The sequence below is a fragment of the Pristiophorus japonicus genome, chromosome 8 (genome assembly GCF_044704955.1).
Source record: "Pristiophorus japonicus isolate sPriJap1 chromosome 8, sPriJap1.hap1, whole genome shotgun sequence".
NCBI lineage: Eukaryota > Metazoa > Chordata > Chondrichthyes > Pristiophoridae > Pristiophorus > Pristiophorus japonicus.
Window position 1 is genome coordinate 216,493,163 of NC_091984.1, and position 21,343 is coordinate 216,514,505.

The 21,343-nt window shown below is 47.0% G+C and overlaps 1 protein-coding gene and 1 non-coding gene across 5 annotated transcripts in view; both read right to left on the bottom strand.

Annotated features, from left to right (window-relative positions):
• The window catches only part of LOC139268991 (protein-tyrosine sulfotransferase 2-like), a 135,308-nt gene that overhangs the window by 110,999 nt on the left and 2,966 nt on the right, over positions 1-21,343 (bottom strand). The window lies entirely within an intron of this gene.
• On the bottom strand, positions 12,632-12,703 carry trnag-ucc (transfer RNA glycine (anticodon UCC)). The gene has a single exon. It is a non-coding gene; the product is annotated as a tRNA-Gly (tRNA).

Sequence of the window (21,343 nt, forward strand, 5' to 3'; positions counted from 1 at the left end):
GGGGGGGCGGGGAGCGCGTGTGGAGAGAGTTGCTGGATCTCGATGCACTCAAGGGGGGACCCAACTGTTTCAGAGTACTGGTCTTGATGAGGAGGGGAAGGAGTTCTCTGGAAATGGGATCATTGGGGTTGGGGTGAGAAAGAGAAAAAAAAAGAGCATGGGTGGACTGGGAAGATGCTTCAGCTGTGAGAACTCATTTGAAAAGGACATAATATAACGCCTTTAACGTAGTAAAACGTCCCACGGTGCTTCACAACAGTATTACAGAAACAGATAAATTTGACACCGAGCCACAGAAGAAATTAAGGCCGATGATCAAAAGCTTGTTTAAAGAGGTAGGTTTTAACGAGCGTCTTAAAGGAGGAAAGAGAGGAAGAGAGGCATAGAGGTTTAGGGAGGGAGTTCCAGAGCTTAGGGCCCAGGCAGCTGAAGGCACGTCCACCAATGGTTGAGCAGTTATAATGAGGGATGTTCAAGAGGCCAGAATTTGAGGAACGCAGACATCTTGTGGGATTGTGAGGCTGAAAAAGATTAGAGATAGGGAGAGGCAAGTTTATGGAGTGATTTGTAAACAAGGATGAGAATTTTGAAATCGAGGTGTTAACTGGGAGCCAATGGAGGTCAGAAAGCACAGGGGTGATGGCTGAACTTGACTTTGTGCGGGTTAGTACACGGGCTGCCGAGTTTTGGATTACTTCAAGTTTATGTAGTGTGGAATGTGGAAGGCCAGACAGGAGTAAGTTGCAGTAGTTAAGTCTAGAGGTAACAAAGGCATGAATGAGGGCTTCAGCAGCAGAAGAGCTGAGGCAAGGGCGGAGGCTGGCAATGTTACGGAGGTGGAAAAAGGCGGTTTTCATATGTGGCTGGAAACTCATTTCAGGGTCAAATAGGTTGCGAACAGTCTTGTTCACCCTCAGATTGATGCTAGGGAGAGGGATGGAGTCAGTGGTTAAGGAACGCAGTTTGCGGCGGGGACCAAAGATAATAGAAGAGACTATAACATGCAATATACACCATGCTTAAGCAAACAAACACAAATAAAATGTAAACCAGCCAATCAAAAATGTTAATCCATACAGAAGCATGTCCACAGTTAAATATTCAGGAAAAATAACACGCAAAATGCAGTGTCTAATACGCAGCCATTCCATTAACTGCTGGCTCACGTACTGATCAATAAAGCACCAGCTCAAATTAATTTTATTTTAGTTCAAATTAATACTGTAAAATTAGTAAATGCTTCAGATAAAATCCTACCTCCTGTGGAGTAGCTTTTTCCAATTGAGACCACATGCAAGAGAATGATCGATATTATTCCACCACACTCCACAGCAGGCATACAGGGTTGCCATAGTAATGCTAGAATATGACTATGACTGCTGCAATGTCACTGCTAGTTTTGTTATTCACTGAACAACAAAAATAGAACTATCCGACAACCGGGAAAAACAGTAATTTATCAAAAAAGTGCAAAAGGTCATTTAAGAATGTTTTTAAAGTTACAAACAGATTAACCGTTTTACTTATTAAGATGAGTAATAATCACAATGTGTTTGTAAAATGAACCCAACAAAATAGGAAACAAAAGTCATCTGCTCACAGCTGGCCTTGCAGCTGGAAACCAGTGCTGACAAAGTCCTGTTACACTCAGCAACTCCTGCAAAAACATCTATAATCCTTTATGACATACAAGTTATGGGGAGGGGGGCAAAATTAGCTAACTCCCGAAAACAGGCATGAGGATCGCGGTGTGCAATTAACCCGCACCCATTCATTGCGCTGCAGTCAGCATGTTAAATTGGTTCTGCCTGCTGCTTTACATGATTGCAGTGTGCAGCCAGCACTATCCACACTGTTCATTGGCGGCACACATCAGCAGTGGGCCCCGATATCACGAGTGACTAGTGCTACTTAAAGGCAGTCAGCACCTTTAAAGGGGAGGTGCACTGTAGCTGTAAGAAGTGGTGAGAGTCAATTGAAAACTGAATCTGGGCTGTGATACTTTGATGAATGGCTGAGCATGGGAGAGAGTGAGCACCAAGGTTTTCTCACTATGCACTGGAGGTCCTAGTGCACGTGGAGAGACATCCTGTATCGACAAGGGGTCAGTAGACCCTCGAGACATATGCGAAGGAGGCAGTGGGAAGAAGTAGCGACGTAGGTCAATAGCTCCAATGACATGGGTGCAGTGTTGGAAAAAGTTTAACGATCAGACATGAGTTGTCAAGGTGAGCAAGTTCAATCTTCAAATTACATATCCTACCAACTGTACCATGTAAAATTATCTAACATGATATTAATAAAAAATAATTCAAATGTGTTGTACATCCAACATGTGTTCAAAGGAATGGGACAATTTGTGAAGTATTTGCAATTTTATCTATAAAATCAATTAGCTTCCGACTACAAGGCTACTTAGAATTGTTACACAAAATGGAACCATGTCAGACTTCACTATTGCACACACAGACAGATCTTTTTGCAATCCATCCTTTTATAGCTGGCAGACAGTTAAGGCTTACATCTCAGTCTGAACTAGATTCAAACAAGAGTCTCAGTGGTGACGTCAGTGGCCTAATTCGCATCTTCTGTGTACTATGCAGTCGCCCCCAGATTGTTGGGCAGCTTTTGCTTGTTAAACTGCAGCAAATTCAAGTCATTTGTAAGTGATATGCTGCAACGTGAGGCGCAACAAATAAGATCAACAGCTTTGTTTATTTTGCTGGCCAGTTTAAAACTATGAGAAAAGGTCTAAGTTTTGTTGATGAAAGATCTGGTGATGAGTTGCAAAACACTGTCTAAATACATAAAGAAAAGCTCTAAATGTTCCCTGCAAACTAATTTTGTTGGTAACTTCCATCATTTATCAAAACCATGAACAAAGCAGTCTTTTTGTCTAAAAAAAAAACTAATTAATGAATTTTCATCAAATGGTGTTCTGAATAGGTATATAAATAAATGAATTCAAAGCTGCATCAATCAATCCAGTAAACTAAGTCTTACTAAAAATAAAGAGGCTCGGAAAAGCACAAGGGCTGTAAAATAGTTTCCTTTTTGAAGATAATCTGCAAGATATTAAAACCCTTCTGCAAGCTTTCCTCTCCTCAACTGTCTCTGTTATCTATGTACCTGATGTAAATTTTAACTTTGATACCCATACAAGGTGACCCATTAAACCAGAAATAAAATATGGCTGCATGTTTTTGAAATATCAATTTTAATACTTAAAAATCACTGGCATGTTTTCATTCCCAGAAACATTTTAGTGAAAACTCTTCAGCGAAGTTCAAAATGCAGCAATAAGGAACTTCAGTTGTTTTTTTTTGTTTCACCAACAACTTACATTCAAACTTCCCATTTTTGCTGCCAAGTATAATCTTGTATGGCATTACAAGGGTTAACCACCATTTCATGAACTGTGACACACACAGAAACTGCATCACGCACTTCCTTCCTGTTGAATTTCAGAGGCTTTGCTACCGTGAAGTAGTTTTAATACAACATTTCCTGTCCTGTGGATGAGCATTAACTGTTCCTGGTCAAAGCTGGAAAAATGCAGTGGCCCTGAGGATCTCAGAATTAAGCAGCAACACTACTCTATAGATTCTACTGCAACAAAAAGGACTGTCCAACACGCAACATAATCCTGACTATTAGTCACAATTTTATACTTCCAGCTATTAAACCAAAACTCACAACTTACATACATTGTATTAAGAGTTCGGATCAATTTTCCTCTTCATGGCACCTGTTTAGTTTCTAGACTTAGGAAGGAACAGAAGGTGGAGTCCGTTACATCAGGTCTACACCCTCTCTACATTGCACCAGGATCTCCCAGGGATTTTCTAAATGGGCTGACCCAGGTCTGCTTTGACAATGGTTATTGCGAGGGTAATTGGGTTAGGAGGGGGTGCTTCTGGGCCAACTGCCTCCTTTTCCTTACAATACAATTCATATTGTTGGATTCTCAGGTACAAGAGTACCCCAAGAAGTTGGCAATGATGCTTGCACCAGGGTCCTCTTCAGATTAGTAGATCTCAGGAAGGTCCGGGAGCAAGCTAAAAAGAGCAGCTTCACAGCAGGTCTCCCCTTTATTCTCTTCCCAAACAGGATCTCTGGGACCTTCTAGCTGCTGTTGGTAGCTGCATGCCTCTCAGGCAGGCAGTTGTATTCCTGCCAATTCTTGGTGCACACTCTGCCAGAACACCAGAATCCTGATGTCTAGGTGGTTCATATAAAACACCGACACAGGTTTGATGATCCAATGGTCAGTTTGTGTGTGTAACACTATATATTTACAGTGTTAGTGATTTCTGCTATATAGCATTTGTTGCTTGTTGGACACTGTACTTGAAACATTTTATGGATAGACCTGTAACATACCATATACTGCTGTTTTCATTTTTATACTTGGACCAAGAACTTAATTGCAGTGCTGTGAAAATAAATGGAATTGAAGTTTGGACCACACAACTTTAACCAAATTATGCATTTGAGGATGTCAAAAGTTATTAATGTATAGATTTAAACTTTTCTCATAGGCACCAGTCATGTTTTCAGCAGTTTGATCAAAGTCAAGTCAGTAAACTCACACAATGAAAGATGCCTTAAGTTCAAGTCCTGTAGCTATAAAAGAATGCCCATTCAACTTAGTGTCTCTATGATGGACAAGGACCAAATACAAAAGACTGGAGGATAGACACAGACACACACACACACACACACACACACACATTGTGAAGTGTATAAAGTGTAGTAAACAGGAAACTAGTCTTTCCTAGCAGCTGCATCTACAGACTATGTAGTAGCTGTCCAAACATGGTTATACTTTTTCAGTTTGTTTGCTAACAATGAGGGTCAATGAGGGTAGTGCGTTTGATGTAGGGTAGAGGTTCAGCGTCCAAAATCCGGAGTTCTGGAATCCGGACTCTGCGACAATTTGTGGCAGGGTAGTCTGGAATCCGCAAAATATTCCGGAATCCGGACCAGACGACGCTGCCCGACCTTGGGGCCTCGTCTCGCCACCCCGCCCGAACACCACCTTGGCGGGGCCAGCTCATCCAATAACCTCTTTGTCAGGGCCCCGCCCGATGACGACAACCTCGGCGGGGCCAGCCCGCCTGACAACCTCCTCAGCAGGGCCGGCCTGCCCGGACACCTTCTTGGTGGGGCCCCGCCCAACAACCTCCTCTGTGGGGCTGGCCCACCCGAACACCACCTCTGCGGGGCCCTGCCCGACAACATCCTTGGCGAGGCCAGCCCCATGACGGCCTCCTCGGTGGGCCCCGGACAGCCCGGTCGGCAAGTACCCCCACCCTCTCTTCTGACGTTCCAAAATCCGGAAATACCCGAAGACGTTCCAAAGTCTATTTGGGTCTTGCAATTTCCGTGTACTTTAGTCCGCCCTCGAGTTCAGATGGTGAAGTAGGTTCAGAAAGTTTAGAGGGGATTTGAGGGGACATTTTTTTCACCTAAATGGTGGTGGGGATCTGGAACTCTGCTTGAAAGGATGGTAGAGACAGAAACCTTCACCACATTTAAAAAAATACTTGGATGTGCACTTGAAGTGCTGTAACCTACAAGGCTATGGACCAGGAGCTGGAAAGTGGAATCAGGCTGGGTAGCTCTTTGTCGGCCAGCCCGGACACGATGGGCCAAAATGGCCTCCTTCCGTGCTGTAAATTTCTATGATTTTAATTATTTTCGCACCCTATGCCACACTGGCTGTGTAGGAAAACAATCTGCCCGCACTTCTGCCAATATTTTTATTCATTCCACCTATCACCCTCCCCTTTCCCCCCCCTGCAAAAAAAATAGAAACAGAAAGGGGCATCCAAAAACATTTTTAGCCATTCTGAATTAGGATATTCAGATTGGCTCCAAACATCTTTTCATCTCTACAGTTTAAATTTCTTGAACTGGAGAAAGGCAAGTTAAAAATATAAACACAGTTGGAGATGATTGATTGAGACTTATATGGGACCACAAGAGCAAACAGGATATCCTTCATTTTCAGCAAACCATCATACACTAATACTAAGCATCGTAGACACCAAATAACTCAATGAAGAAACCACTGAAATGAAGAAAAATGCACTGATACATTCAAGCATGTGCTGACTGCAAAAGTCGCTCTGAAGTGTTTGAAAATCCTTTCCCAATTGTAACAAGGAACATTGGATAGGAAACTTGCTAAATCAGTAATGAGAGATTCATAATAAATAGGTTGGCTATTATGACAATTAACAAACACAAATTAAATACCATGGTTTATAGCATGTATGAATTATTTAGCCCATGGTCAACTTTACCCTTGAAAGCCTGTTACAGCCTGTCTGTATGCCCATCAACTCTCGCACAAGAGATCGTAATCTCCCATTTGCATTATACCAGCACATATAGGATATACAGCACAGAAATAGGCCATTTGGATCAACCAGTCCATGCCAGCGTTTATACTCCACTTGAGCCTCTTCCCATCTTTCCTCATCTAAATCTATCAGCATAACCCTCTATTCCCTTCTCCCTCATATGCTTGTCTAGCCTCTCCTTAAATTGCTCTCTCTCTCTAGAAGCGTGTTCCACATTCTCAGCGCTCTCTGGGTAAATAAATTTCTTCTGAATTCCCTATTGGATTTCTTGGTGACTATTTTATATTGATGGCTTCTAGTTATGCTCTACCCCACAAGTGGAAACATTCTCTCTGTATCCACCATCATAGGCAGTCCCTCAGAATCGAGGAAGACTTGTTTCCAGTCTAAAAGTGAGTTCTCGAGTGGTTGTACAGTACAATGCGGGAATTGCAGTCTCTGTCACAGGTGGGACAGTTGTTGAAGGCAAGAGGCGGTGGGGAGTCTGGTTTGCCGCACGCTCCTTCCGCTGTCTGCACTTGTTTTCTGCATGCTCTCAGTGACGAGACTCGAAGTGCTCAGCACCCTCCAGATGCTCTTCCTCCACTTAGGGCAGTCTTTGGCCAGGGACTCCCAGGTGTCGGTGGGGATGTTGCATTTTATCAAGGAGGCTTTGAGGGTGTCCTTGAAACGTTTCCGCTGCCCACCTGGAGCTCGCTTGCCGTGTAGGAGTTCCGAGTAGAGCGCTTGCTTTGGGAATCTTGTGTCAGGCATGTGAACAATGTGGCCCACCCAACAGAGCTGTTAGTGTGTGGTCACTACTGCCCTGTAGCATCTTTGGTCTCATCTGTTGCGTCGAGTGTTGGGGCGTATGCGCTGATGACTGTGGCGCACTGGTTCCGGGCTAGGGCGAGCCGGAGAGTCACAAGATGTTCACTTATCCCGCAGGGGGAGTCTGAGACGGCCCACCAGCTCATTCTTGATGACGAAGCCAACTCCATGGAGGCAGCGTTCTTCTTCTGGTTTACCTTTCCAGAAGGAGGTGTAACCACCACCTTGTTCTTTGAGCTGGCCTTCCCCTGTCCGCCTCACTTGGGGTGGCGATGCCGACATAGAAGCGTCCGAGTTCCTGTGCAACGATAGCAGTGCGATGTTCTGATCTGTCGCTCTTGGGGTTGTCCATGAGGATCCAATTGTATCTTGCAGAAAATGCCCTGCCACAGTGAAGATTTAAAACAGTGAAGACCCCAGCCTGCAATCCTCAGTTATGTATCCACTATCAGATGCCTTCAAACAAGGCAGAGCTTTGTAATTACAGTTCCACTGAATGGTACACTGAATGGTCAATTTGTGCCAGGATGGCAGTGTAACTGTTAGAATTACTTCCATTGTCTTTGGGTTCAATTGATACTGTATAGACTAGGCCAATTGTAGCCCCTCTATTGCTAAAACAGCTGCGATCAACTAACTCAGCAAGGATCGAGAATCAAACTGGGATAGGCTTGAAATCCCGAAATAATAGTGCACTTAACAATTCCTGGTCTGTGCTACATTACTAATCTCAGTCAGTCAGAGGACACTAGAAGTGACCTTTGTACCCCTGGGCTAGGAAGGGGGATAATCCAACAGTGTCCCACTTCTCACTGCTAGCCAGTGATCCCTACTAGAAACTTGATGTGTGGAGATAATTGGCTGTGATTCCCCACCCCGTTGCCAGTCAAACAGCCTGGAAGAAGTAACCGAATATTATGCAACCATGCAATCGACTTAACTCAGTCCCTAAAATGTTCCCACCATGACCAAGTGTCTTTATCAAATTTACTCAATGATAACAAGTAAAAATGTTGGTTTTCATGTTGTAAACCTCAAGATTGCCAATATCAAAAATCAATGAAACATATTGTATATGAAATTCTTGAAGATATTGACAAATATACTGTAATGTGAAGATAGATTTATATGTGTTGATAAATCAAAGCATTTCAATTTAATACAATTAGTAAACAAAAGACAGTAATAAATATAGAATAAGCTATGATTTAAGAGATCAACTGCCAGATGAAGGCACAGTATGCAAGTGGATTATGCAGTCTGACACCAAGAAGCAGCTTACTTGCCTGTAACTAATTACTTTAAAATTGCAATGTATATTACTGGTGAGAGTTTTATAATTAAGATATAATGCATTTTTCATTTTTTTTTAAGATACAGGTACTCTTATCTTAGGCAACATTTGTTGCAGGAAAGACACAAGGTGTTGGATGCAGCAGTCGTTCAATGCCCCAGAACACAAGGCTCAGCCTTCTTTCTCCTTGTCCATCTACTTTTCCCCATTAATGAGATTATTTTCTGTTAATATAACTTGTTGTATTCTACAGGAGTATCAAATTGTTTCTCATTTCTTAATACACACACACACATTTTATCACCTTCCAAACTGCTCTTCTCTCACCATATCAAAAGGCAGGACTTCCCAATGTTGCTGTAACATGTTTTTCTCAACTTGCACCTTAGTAGGAGGATGCGTCGTTTTCCACTCTTCTAATACTTATTTTCCTCACAAGAGTGCAACAACTCAAGTATGTTCTGCTTTTTGACTGGTTCAAGTTTGGCAATTCCTGTTCCAACAACATTCCACACAATGACCTTCACTATTTTCTCTATACAATGTCCCAGAAATTTCAGGACAAATAATAGCGAGTTCCTGGTGCCGGCTATTATTAGAGCGTAAAAACCTCCAGCAATCTGTGATGAGATATGCCACGAGTTGCAAATCGCCACAAATTGCTGGCCGATTTGTGCCGCTCAGTCGTTAACCTCACGAAAACGGGAGCTCACCATCAACGACCCCATAAGTGTTGGGAAATTGCTGGATTTGTTCCGTTGATATTAATGAATCTCGCCATAGCCATTCAGGGCTGGTATTTGTCATCAGGTTCCAGTTCATGACGTGAATTTATGGTCTGGACATAAAACTCAACCTTGGAGGCCCAGATAGGGAACAATTAAAACTGTGGCATCTCACTCCTACAGGTAGTGAATTGCGCCTAGAGGTTTTTAAAAACTTAAAATATTTTAATCTTATTTTTTTCTTCGTCTCTTTTTTCTCTTGTAATCCAATCTTTCTTTCCCTCTATTTCTCTTTCCGTATCTAAGTTGACTCTAATTCACCCCGTTTCCATCTACATAGTTCCCATTTCTTGCTCTCTGATTTTAATTGGTTAAGGAGATAGTCCATTAGGCCCGACGTTCATAAGGTCCCAAATGCACCATTCTCATCGCCGTACCATCAATTCACAGTTCCAGGATTTTGCATTTCAAACATAATATAATCTGAAGGTTGAGGTAAAAAGTATCCAATTCATGGCACTCGCTGCGAGATGCATCGCTCCAGCAATTTCTGGGCCATCGTTATTGCTTTCCAAACGTGAAAAGCCACCAGATACCTCAAAACACATTAACTAGTATAAGGGGTGTCGCGTCTGTGTGAGGCGGACTAGTTGGGCTGGGTGCTCTTTGCCTTTACGTCACTGTTCATAGATTTATATGTAACCTTTAGGGCTGCTGACCAAGGGCTGTGCAGCTCTTTGTCGGCCAGCGTGGACACAATGGGCCGAAATGGTCTTCTGCACTGTAAATTTATATGTTTCTATGGACCCAAATTTGCCCAGGAGTTGCTCCATTTTTTTTGGAGCCACTTAATTTTTCTGGAGTATCTTAAAAATCCCTATTCTGCATATTTAATTTGCGCAAGTGTAAGTGAGTTAGTTAGGACTTTTATTAGTTTCGTTTTTTTTCCAAAAGGGGGCGTTACCAGCCACTTACGCCTGTTTTGTCCACTTAAGCCAGTTTGGACAGCTAATAGTTGCTCCAAACTAACTTAGGTCAGCTTATGTGGCCTGCAGAAAACCCTTTCAGAGAGCTAAGAAATCAGCGCAGGTAGCCAGAGATTGGGGGGGGCGGAAGCAGAGAGGACCTTGCAAAGCACTAACACATTCACAGCAACTAATACAGATCGTGTACTGTAACTTTTGCATAATTTACACATTCCACTGTATAAAGCTTCATAACATATGCACTTTTTAATATCACTTATATCAGAAGACAAAGGATTTCATAAAACTATTTAGGAATCAAATATTTTACTAGCAGGGCTATATTAATGCAAGTTATCATCTTGTGTCATCACACCATCATGAGGTAGTGATCGTGGGTGGTGCAATGATAGGAGTAATACAACTGGCCTTGTTGTCATCGGGTTACAGTGCGGAAAATCAACCGGGGTTCCAGCTCTTGGTCGCTATCCATTGAGCCTGCTGGAACTGTTCTACGTGTAGAGGTCAGGTGAAAAGTGGAACAGGCGGTGATGTCCCGCGTGGTCACATAGCCTGCCTTTCTCCAATTGTCAAGGCTCGAGCTTACACGTGAATGAACAATGGTCACTTGCGCAAGGTATCTGCTCATGCAGTTACTCCTCAATAAAGGCACCCGTGGGTGCTGATGGAATGTTCCCAACAGGGTATCTACGGGCATCCGTGCAGTTGTTCACTAAGAATCGGTGGGATTTAAAAAAAATTGACCTAAGTCATGATTGCTACCAAAACAAAAGCCATGACCAGATATTTGCTGGTACTGAGAGATCAAACCTAAGGAAAGTTTTCTCTGGTCATTCTCACCTCTCAACAGCCAGTTGCATTGTGCCATTGACAGAGATTTTTTCTAAATCATTTAAAGAAACTCTCCTCCTTCCCCTGCCCGCCCCCCCCCCCCGATCAAAAGTCTCCCCGCACCAACTTGTTTCTTGTCGCCTCAGCGCGGGAAGGCAGCGGCCGGCCTGTGCGGCAGGCCACTCGGCCCGGGATAGGGGCAGGACGCGTTGGGTCCCACGCTGCAGGCATGCATCATCACAATCATGGGAGGAGCTACTGCGCATGCGCGAACTCTCTGCTGCGCATGCAGACAGCTGCCGGCACTCTTTTAGGCGCAGGACCTGAAGCTTCGTCCCCCAATGGACTCGCCATGCCAAGCCTCGGGAGAGTCCGCAAAGGGGCCAGAGTACGGGGATATTTTTTGGCGCCGTTTTGAGCGCAGGAAGTCGGCGCAACTCATGTAAGTGCGCCGAAAAAAACGGAGAGCCAAATTTGTGCCTTCTGTTTCTAGCTTTGGCCCTCCATTTACACATCTCCAAAATTATTATTCATTATCCCTTTGGAGTTAAATGCACTGTGATTATCTTTAATTGAAAAGCTTCAATTACGGAAAAGCAGTCACATCATGTGTCAAATTCCAGATGTTTTCAATCATTTTAGGTTGATTAAAATGCCTACTACATCTTATGAATTTTCTCAGTTTGATTAGGCCCATTTTTGATCAAACGAGATTAGGTGTCAAATTTTATTTAATAATTCTCCTGTGGGATGTTTTACTACATTAAAAGGCATGATATAAATGCAAATTGTTTTTTCTAGCAGCTTGCCTGAGCAAATCTGGCAATTATACATTGGCGTTACTGCAAAAGACTTGTGATTTGGAATCAGGCAGCACTAGCGTAACACAAAATCAATGTAAAAGCACCTTTCCTCAAAACCTAGGTTATTAATTACTAAATCTGTAACCTGCTTTATGCTTTTGACTGCCCATGTGCTTGCTTGCATGATGGAGGGGCTGTACCACAAAACTATTGTCCTAAATGGAGCACTTTCTGTACGCTTTGTACCAGAGCCCAGGCTTATCTGTGATCTTTCAAGCAATACCCATACATATATTATTACAAAATACTTGCTTTATTGAGTGGTTGGAGGAATGTATTCCTCTTATGAAACTCAAGTTGTCCCCTCCACATTCCAGAACTTAAAACTACAAAGCTAAATGGTATGTTTCAATTCAGTAATCCAAGCCATCCTCAATATTTTCTTGAATTGTTTAAAATTTACTGATTTGAGCTCTCTTCCTAAAACACAGAAATACAGCCACTAATTAATTACATTTGTGGAAGTAGCTCTTTAAAAAAGATTGCCCCATTTTAAATTCATAAAAAGATATTTCTCTACTCTGCCAACAGATACAGGAATCCATTTCATTGAAACGTGGATTTGCTTTTACTTTGTTCTTACAAGTTGAGACTCACTGACATAGAAACATAGAAAATAGGTGGAGGAGTAGGCCATTCGGCCCTTCTAGCCTGCACCGCCATTCAATGAGTTCATGGATGAACATGCAACTTCAGTACCCCATTCCTGCTTTCTCACCATACCCCTTGATTCCCCTAAAAAATTGACAAATGTAATGGCTGGGAATCGAACCCAGGTCAACTGCTTGGAAGGCAACCATGTTTACCACTGCACCACCATCACACAACTGACAGTTTCAGTACTTAAATAACTCTACTCACGACTAGAGCATAAAGTGAGAATTCAAAGTGATTTCAACTGCACAGCATTTTCCTCAGCCACGAGTTTCTTGGTTCTTTCACTAAAATACAGGTTTTTAAAAATATAGTACCAATCAAATCACAAACCCAATTTTCCCCCTCCTTTTCATTTTTTCTAACCAACTGAATCCCCAATTATCCTCCCTTCTTGAAGGCATTCACTTTTTGCTGGAGTACATTTCAAAGGTAGTAGGCATCCTTCAACACCTCACAAAGTGCCGTTCTTCATGTATAATAGAGCAAACAGAGGATATTCCCCATGTTGCATCACACTCAAGTCTGATCCTGTCTTCATCGAACAGGATACCTATTTCCACGTGCTCATCTCTGCCTCTCCAGTGCCATAATCCTTATTCATCTCAAATATTCCAAAGCTCTCTTTTCTGGCCTCCAATTATCCACAAATTCCAACTTGTCCAAATCGCAGCCACATGCATTCTGTCCTGCAGGCAGGCCCATCAGTCCTGATGGCAGGCCCATCAGTCCTGATCTCATCAAGCTTCACTGGCTCCCCATTTCCCAGCGTGTTAAATTTAAATGCAAGGTCGTATTTCCTTGCCTTTGAATCCCTATCTCTGCAACATCTTTCAGATGTATATCTCCTCCCCCTTCTGACCCTAATATTGCGTACTCTGGCTCTGGCCTTTTGCACGGCCTCCCTCTCCCACAAATGATGACAGAGCCTTCAGTAGCCTTGACTGCACTCACTGGAACGCACTCTCTAAACCGCTTCACCTTTCCACTTCTTTCTCCTCCTTTCAAAGTCCATCTTTTCAACCAGGCTTTCAGTCACCCCATTCTGCTCCCCTGCCCACCCCCCCAATCACACTATCCCTTCCAACACACACTCACCCTTTGTTTTCATGTGTAATTCCATTTGTGAAGTGTCTTGAAACTTTTTTTTACTTTAAGAGGCACTGTATGGAAGTAGTTATGTATTTTCAAGTTCCTATTGGAAAAATAAAACTGAGGATGCAGGAAAAAAAGAGGAACCAGCTCCAGAGGAGAGTTTGGAAAAAATTTGATTATTTGGATATAAAGAAATGGATGGCTTATTTGTACTGCAAAAATGGCCAACATGCTCCACCCTTTGTTTCTGATTGGTCCCCTTGGAGGATAAGCCACATCCTGAAGTTTCACAGGAATGTGCAACTGGAACCACCCATTCCAAGGTCTCACTGACTTTGCAAATTATAACTTGATCCAATTTGACTTCCTGAAGCGACAGAGGACAGAGCTCCCCAGAAGACAGCAAGGGCCAACGGAAGTGCCTTATCCCAGCACAAGTGCATCCTCCCCCCGCCCCCCTCCTCCCCAACCATAGATGGGGCAGGCATTGTGTACGAATTGTTAACAGATTTATTGGGTATGAAGTGAATAGTGACAGTGTCGTGACTGCTGGATATCATCCACTCCAACGATGCCCCTTGTAGGGGGTTGGAAGAACACGATCCGTCTCCCCCCACCCGCCTCTCTTTAAAACCCCCCACCTGCATGGGCTCAATTTTGGCCACCCCTTTTTTTGATACACTTACCGGAGATGCGCCGCTTTTCTCCGTTCAGAAGTGCACCGAAAAAATTCCTCCCCACTTTGGCCGCTGTCCGGCCTCTCTCCGGTTGTCGCGCAGCGTGGCCAGTCGAGTCAGGGGTGGAGCCAGCGTCCTGCGCTGAAAACAGCGGCGGAACATCTATATATGTGCATTGGAGTCTGGTTGCGATGTGCGCACATGCGCAGTAGCGCCAAAATTTGGCAATCGGCTCAGTCTCTCTCTCCACAAATGCCGTGTTCACTCGCTCTCCTCCTCGCTTTGCCTCCCCCCCCCCCGGCACTCCAGCCCCGTACATTTCAGCCCAGCCTCTCTCCCCGTGGAATACAGATGCCGCGTTGAATCCCGATGCAGGTTGCTCCCATCCCGAGACTAGGCCGAGTGGCCTGCCGGTGCGTGTTGTCGTGCCGCCCCTAGCCCAGGCCGAGTGGCCTCCCACACAGGCTGGCCCTCTGCCTTCCCGGGCCGAGTTTAAAGTTGCAGGTAGGACTTACTTCAATTTTTTATTTGTTATTTAATTCTTAGAACTTTTTGTTTGCAAGGTTTGGTGGTTTGTCAGGCTTGGTGCTTTAGGTGCAGGTCCTCTCCACTTCTTTTATTTTTGTAGTTTAATCTTCCATGAATGTTGTATAGTAAATTAACTTTACAAAGTTTGTCATATGATGTCCTGTATAGCTGTTTGATCCTATTCACATTCTTCAGTTATTAAATTTCTTTATTAGTGATCAAATAAAATGTTAGTCTTTTGAAACTCACACGGCCAGGGCTAGGGGTGGGCGGGCAATAGAACTGATAGAAATCATCCAGGCAGGAGCACTATCAGTTCTGTTGCCTGCCCTTAGCCCAGGCCGAATGGCCTCCGATGCACCTACCTGCGCTGATTTCTTAACTCTCCACAAGGGTTTTCTGAAGTAGCCATATATGCTGGCCTAAGTAGATTTGGAGTAAATATTAGCTGGCCAAAGTTGCCTAAATGGGCAGAACTGGCTGGCAACTGCCCCTTTTGAGAAAAAAAGAAACTAAAAAAATTGTAACTAACTCACTTACTCTGGTGCAAATTGAATGAGCAAAATGGGAATTTTTAAGATAAGCCAGAAAAATCAATTTACTCCAAAAATAACGCAGCAACTCCTGGCCAAAATTGAGTACTATTTGTCTCTTTCCCCACCCCCTCTTTCTCTCACTCACTCTCCCACCTCAGTCTCTCCCTCTCTTCTCCACCTCCACGCAGTCTCTCTCTCTCTCTCCCTGCCCCCGCCCTCAGCAGCCTCTCTCTCTACCCACACCCCCAGCCTCTCTCTCTCCACCCCCCCCCACCCCCAGCCTCTCTCTCACCACCCCCCCACCCCCAGCCTCTCTCTCACCAACCCCCCACCCCCAGCCTCTCTCTCACCAACCCCACACCATCCTTTCCCCCCCACCCTCTCTCTCTTCCCCCCCCCACCCTCCCTCTTCCCCCCCCACCCTCCCTCTCCCCCCCCACCCCCAGCCTCTCTCTCATCCCACCCCCACCCTCTCTTCCCCCCCCCCCACCCCCAGCCTCTCTCTTCCACCCCCAGCCTCTCTCTTCCACCCCCAGCCTCTCTCTTCCCCTCCCCCCACCCTCTCTCTTCCCCTCCCTCTCCCCCACCCTCTCTCTTCCCCTCCCTCCCCCACCCCCAGCCTCTCTCTTCCCCCCCCCCACCCTCTCTCTTCCCCCCCCCACCCCCAGCCTCTCTCTCCCCCCCCCCCACCCCCAGCCTCTCTCTCCCCCCCCCCCACCCTCTCTCTTCCCCTCCCTCTCGCTTCCCCTCCCCCCCCCCCACCCCCAGCCTCTCTCTTTCCCCACCCCACCCCCAGCCTCTCTCTTCCCCCCCCCACCCCCAGCCTCTATCTCTTCCCCCCCCCCCACCCTCTCACTCTTCCCCCCCCCACCCTCCCTCTCCCCCCCCCACCCCCAGCCTCTCTCCCCCCCCACCCCCAGCCTCTCTCCCCCCCCCCCACCCCCAGCCTCTCTCCCCCCCCACCCCCTCTGCCCCCCCCACCCTCAGCCTCTCTCTCACCCCCCCACCCCTAGCCTCTCTCTCCCCCCACCCCCAGCCTCTCTTCCCCCCCCACCCCTAGCCTCTCTTCCCCCCCCCACCCCTAGCCTCTCTTCCCCCCCCCACCCCTAGCCTCTCTCTCCCCCCCCACCACCCCTAGCCTCTCTCTTCCCCTCCCCCACCCTCTCTCTTCCCCTCCCCCCACCCCCAGCCTCTATCTCTTCCCCCCCCCCCACCCTCTCACTCTTCCCCCCCCCACCCTCCCTCTCCCCCCCCCACCCCCAGCCTCTCTCCCCCCCCACCCCCAGCCTCTCTCCCCCCCCCCCACCCCCAGCCTCTCTCCCCCCCCACCCCCTCTGCCCCCCCCACCCCCAGCCTCTCTCCCCCCCCACCCCCTCTGCCCCCCCCACCCTCAGCCTCTCTCTCACCCCCCCACCCCTAGCCTCTCTCTCCCCCCACCCCCAGCCTCTCTTCCCCCCCCACCCCTAGCCTCTCTTCCCCCCCCCACCCCTAGCCTCTCTTCCCCCCACCACCCCTAGCCTCTCTCTCCCCCCCCACCACCCCTAGCCTCTCTCTTCCCCTCCCCCACCCTCTCTCTTCCCCTCCCCCCACCCTCTTCCTCTCCCCTCCTCCTCTCTCTTCCCCCCCCCCACCCCCAGCCTCTCTCTTCTCCCCCCCCCCAGCCCATCTCCCCTTCTTCCCCCCCTACCCCAAGCCCCTCTCCCCTTCTTCCCCCCCCCCACAGGCCCTCTCCGCTTCATCCCCACCCCCAGCCCCTCTCCCCTTCTTCCCCCGCCCCAGCCCCTCTACCCCCAGCCTCTCTCCCCCCCCCCACCCCTAGCCTCTCTCCCCCCCCCACCCCTAGCCTCTCTCTTCCCCACCCCCCCACCCTCTCTCTTCCCCTCCCCCAACCTCTCTCTTCCCCTCCCCCACCCTCTCTCTTCCCCTCCCCCACCCTCTCTCTCTTCCCCCCCCACCCCCAGCCTCTCTCTTCCCCCCCCCCCACCCCCAGCCTCTCTCTTCGCCCCCTCACCCCCAGTCTCTCTTCCCTCCCCCCCACCCTCAGTCTCTCTCTTTCCCCCCCAGCCCTTTCCCCCCCTACGCCAAGCCCCTCTCCCCTTCTTCCCCCCCCCCACAGCCCCTCTCCGCTTCATCCCCCCCCCCCCCCAGCCCCTCTCCCCTTCTTCCCCCGCCCCAGCCCCTCTCCCCTTCTTCCCCCCGCCCCAGCCCCTCTCCCCTTCTTCCCCCCGCCCCTCTCCCCTTCTTCCCCTCGCCCCTCTCTTCCCCCCAGGCCCCTCCCCCCCCCCCAGCCTCTCTTCCCTTCTTCCCCCCCAAGCCACTCTTCCCCCCCCGCAGCCTCTCTTCCCCCCCTCCCAGCCTCTCTTCCCTTCTTCCCCCCCCCAGCCCCTCTTCCCTTCTTCCCCTCCCCAGCCCCACTTCCCTTCTTCCCCAGCCCCACTTCCCTTCTTCCCCGCCCCACTTCCCTTCTTCCCCCCCCCCTCCAGCCCCTCTTCCCCTCCCCCCCCAGCCCCTCTTCCCCTCCCCCCCAGCCCCTCTTCCCCTCTTCTCTCCCCTCCCCCCCCCCCTCCAGCCCCTCCCCCCCCAGCCCCTCTTCCCCTCCCCCCCCAGCCCCTCTTCCCCTCCCTCCCAGCCCCTCTTCCCCTCTTCTCTCCCCCCTCTTCCCCTCTTCTCTCCCCCCCCCCCCAGCCCCTCTTCGCCCCCCACCCAGCGCTCTCGGGGCCCAGGCCGGTCCGGGGGGGGGGGGGGGAGAAATCGGAGCCCCAGGTCCTGCTTCTCAGCACCATGTGCATAGAATGATTCGGGCCGGTGGAGCTTGACAGAGGGGCGGGGATTGTTGCCTCTGGTCAAAAAATGCAGTACGGGCAGGGGACGGTGGGGCTTGACAAACACCTGTCTGTCAAAAAAAGTGCAGTACAAATACTTACATCATAAAGAAATACACTTATATTAGAAGCTATTTTGTGGGCAAGAACCATTAGTCTCACAACTCATACAAAGAGATTATAAACCTGAATCCTTATGTCAACAAATCACACACTCAATTGTGCTCTGCCATCACTTGATCTCAATGCCCCTTCAGTGAGAGCAGCTTATATTTTCAGCTTATGGGACTAAGCACATGATCAGAACACAGCAAGCTCCACATAATACTGTGCTGCCCACAAGGCATTTATGCAATATATTTCTGTTTAAGAATTTTGGGAAGTATGGAGTACGGAAAGTTTCTTAAATGGATCCTCCTGTGCTCTCATGTGACTAAGCTTACTGTAAACAGGATTCAGCCGAGAAAAATGTACATTTGGAGGAACAGTAAGATATTTGAAATAATGTACCCATTTTAAGTTTTATACTTTGAGAGGATACAGACCCTTCTAATTTATTTTCAGCTTATAACAGAACAAAAATGTAACATTTTGATGGCTTATTGGATTGTTCCTTGTTGGCCACAATACAGAATGTTGAAGTTAGGTGCTATGAGCTGTTTTTCAAGCTGCAAATTCATGGCATTAGTTTAGTTGATATTCACAATTCATGACATGCACAGGTCAGAGGACCTTGGTGCGCAGGGTTTGATTGTTACTGTACTTGGATGGGGTCCTGCCTCAAAGGTCATTCAAAGTGGTTGGCACACATCAAGGAGTCATGCCATTCTATTCAATTCAAACATCATATGCATCTTTATGACACTATTGATTTTACTGTCAACTGCATCTGAAAGTGGAGACATGAGTCAGGCCTGCGAGAGGGGCAGGACCATCATTCTTTGTACAGTAATGACTTTTTCCACAGATAGCTTTGCAGCCAGGAATTGGTGATTGTGGACTTATGTTTGGCCAGGGGACTAAAATAAATTAAGAACTTCATTAATCGGCTTTCTACAGGCTACTCATTCCTCATAAGATACCATTTTCTACTTCTGTTTATTTGGTCGATTGGATATTTGATTGGTAACTTAATAGATATGTGAATATTTCAGCCAATCACAATTTTCTGTACATGCACAAGTGATGCTTTGCAGGTGTGATGCCTTTGAAAGGTGCAAAGACTAGAGGCACGTCTTTTAAAAATAGCTGTATATCTTGTTAGAAATCTTGCGTAAGGCATGCATTTCCTGTGCATAAATCTTAATCCCTGTGGTCATGATTTTGGATCACACTTTTTGTAATGTATGCACTTGAGTATGCTCACAGGTTTGTAGAGCTGTTGCAGTGTGAGTGGTTTAGCCAGTTACGTGATGTTCACAAGACTCAACCTAACCCTAAAACCCCAGTCAGCTGGGTCTAGGTCATCCACGATTAGGTGTGCAGTTGTGAGCCTAGAGCATGAGCTGATATTGTGTAGTGTGATTTATTAGCAAGGTTTAACAACCAACTAGTTCTTAATAGCAATGTGTGCTATGAATTCTTAAGCAAGATCCCATGAAGTAAATACATTACACTTTCAAGTCAACATTTATCACTGTAAACTGCTATGTCAATATTCAATTCATAGAATCATACAGCACAGAAGGAGGCCATTCAGCCAATCGTGCCTGTGCCAGTTCTCTGAAAGAGCTATGTCAACTGTCACTGTGTAGTTCCACGGTTCGGTCACTGCATGGCACTGTGGAACACATTCCTGAAGTCTCTCTTTTCCCCCCCCCCGACTCACACTCAGTCTTATCTTGTACATAAAAAAACCTTATATTCCTCAATTTACTGGTAGATTTTTAAAACTGGAGATGATTTAAGAATACCAGGCTATGAAAAAATATACACACAAACTATTTCATCATCACCATCATCATCATCATCACAGGCGGTCCCTCGGAATCGAGGAAGACTTGCTTCCACTCTAAAATGAGTCCTTTGGTGACTGAACAGTCCAATACGAGAACCATAGTCCCTGTCACAGGTGGGACAGATAGTCGTTGAGGGAAAGGGTGGGTGGGACTGGTTTGCCGCACGCTCTTTCCGCTGCCTGCAATGATTTCTGCATGCTCTCGGAGAAGAGACTCGAGGTGCTCAGGGCCCTCCCAGATGCACTCCCTCCACTTAGGCCAGGGATTCCCAGGTGTCAGTGGGGATGTTGCACTTTATCAGAGAAGCTTTGAGGGTGTCCTTGTAATGTTTCCTCTGCCCACCTTTGGCTCATTTGGCGTGAAGGAGTTCCAAGAAGAGCGCTTGCTTTGGGAGTCTCGTGTCTGGCATGCGAACGATGTGGCCTGCCCAGCAGAGCTAATCAAGTGTGGTCAGTGCTTCAATGCTGGGGATGTTGGCCTGGTCAAGGACACCAACATTGGTACGCCTGTCCTCCCAGTGGATTTGCAGGATCTTGTGGAGACATCGTTGGTGGTATTTCTTCAGCGACTTGAGATGCCTACTGTACCTCAGCCATACAGGAGGGTGGGTATTACTACAGCCCTGTAGATCATGAGCTTGGTGGCAGATTTGAGGGCCCAGTCTCCAAGTCATAGTCAATGTATTTACTGAGGCATACGAAAGCATGGGCCTTATGCTAAACATCCGTAAGGCAAAGGTCCTCCACCAACTGTCCCCGCCGCACAGCACTTGCTCCCCAATCATCAAGATCCAATGGCCCTGGACAACATGGACCATTTCCCATACCTCAAGAGCCTATCAACAAGAGCAGACATTGACGACGAGATTCAACACCGCCTCCAGTGTGCCAGTGCAGCTTTCGGCCGTCTGAGGAAAAGTGTGTTCGAAGACCTGGCTCTCAAATCTGCCACAAACTATTTACATGAACATTGTCTAAAAAATTCACCGCCTCTAAAACACACAAAAATATATACAATTCACTTACCTGCACTAACCAGTCAAAAGAAGTTCCAAAAACAAACCATTCAACAAAAAGTTCTAAAAACACTGTTTCATCAAGATCAGAACATAATAATTAGGAGGAGTAGGCCATTCGGCCCCTCGAGCCTGCATCGCCGTTCAGTAAGATCATGACTGATCTTCGACCTCAATT